Genomic DNA, 1,363 nt, shown 5'->3' with positions numbered 1-1,363 from the left:
AAAGCCTTTTCTGTTGATTTGAGCTAATTTGGACTACTAATACAGTTAAAGAATGAATTTATTTCATTGGCTCCTCAAGCATAGCACTGATTGAATTTTATAAACTACTNAATTTAGAAATTTAGAACTCCTTACNTTCCCGTTCTTAGTATTTACTCCTAAGTAATTTGTTCAAGTACTTTGTCAGTGCTGAGTGACTGCATTGAGGACTAGGGAGGGGTTCAAGTCATCCTAGACTATATAGTTTGAGGCCAGCCTGAACAACATGAAACCCAGTCTCAAAAACAAAGGAAAGGAATTTTGCTTATGAAAACAATTAGAAAAAGCCTTTAACTTTCAAGTAGAGTCACATAGCTTAAAAATTAAGGGAGTATATTTGGAAATTTGATTACTAAACAGGNCTGGGGCATGTGCCTGTGATTCCCAAACTTTGAAGAAGGAAGAAGAAGGTAGAGGCAGAATTTTAAGGTTGATCATCCAAGTGTGGCAGTTCAGGTTAGAGGATAGCTGGGCTACATGAGGCCNTGTAAAACAAGACCTTTAGTAGTTCCTGTAGTATTCTTCTAGATACTGTGTGTATATAATCAAATAATCAACATAGCGCTATGGCTTACTTATAGTGGTGTCTTGAAAGTAAATACCCCTGACGTTGGTCCATGTGTGTGAGCAAGCNGTTGGCTTACAATAACCTTTTTGGCATCTCTGTCTTGGGTGACTTCTAGTGCAGTTGGCAAGCTATTTTGTCATAAGAACTTGTAAAATCATCATTAGCCCTTGCAAAAAACATTGGTGAGTTAGTAGAATGCCATTTATTTTATTTCTCTTTAAAGAGTTGTTTTTAGATGAGAAATTAATATTATAAGACTTCTCTTCATCTCTGATCCTCGGGGCTTTTATTTGGCTTTGAAGGTCTGGGTTTCCAGTGTTGCCTCCTGAACTTGAGATAAGATTGGCTTTGTTTACTTTCAGATGCCTGTCTTCGATGTCAAGCTGAAAACAAGCAAGAGGACTGTGTCGGTNCGTGGTCNTTCTNTCTCCTGCCTTTGCAACTCAAGGTTTTTCTTCTGTCTCTGTGGGAATGTTTGAATTTCCAATTAAAATTGGCTTTATTAAACTCGCTGTGGTAACCCAGGTCTGTAAATCCAGAAGTAGCAAGGTTGAGACCAGCTTTTGCTGTGTATTGGGACCTGTTTTGGGGGTGGGGTGGGGTGGAGGTTTATCAGTACATAAAAAAATAAACCATAAAGCAGTGATTAATTATGAATATAAAATGTTAGGGGCTGGGGAGATGGCTCAGTAGGCAAAAGTACTTGCCTCTCAAGCCTGGTGAACTAAATTTGATCTCTGGAACCCATTTAAGATA

The 1,363-nt window shown here is 38.4% G+C and overlaps 1 long non-coding RNA gene across 1 annotated transcript in view; it reads left to right on the top strand.

The window, feature by feature from the left end:
* The first annotated feature begins 946 nt into the window (after positions 1–946).
* LOC115031943 overlaps positions 947–1,363 on the top strand; it is a 2,661-nt gene continuing 2,244 nt past the window's right edge. Inside the window, exon 1 of the long non-coding RNA XR_003837596.1 lies at positions 947–1,017. This is a non-coding gene — a long non-coding RNA (uncharacterized LOC115031943). The remainder of the gene's footprint in view (positions 1,018–1,363) is intronic.

Source organism: Mus caroli, chromosome 9 (assembly GCF_900094665.2).
Source record: "Mus caroli chromosome 9, CAROLI_EIJ_v1.1, whole genome shotgun sequence".
In the NCBI taxonomy this organism is placed as follows: domain Eukaryota; kingdom Metazoa; phylum Chordata; class Mammalia; order Rodentia; family Muridae; genus Mus; species Mus caroli.
Note: the sequence above shows the minus strand (reverse complement) of the source record. Positions and strands in the feature narration are given on the sequence as shown.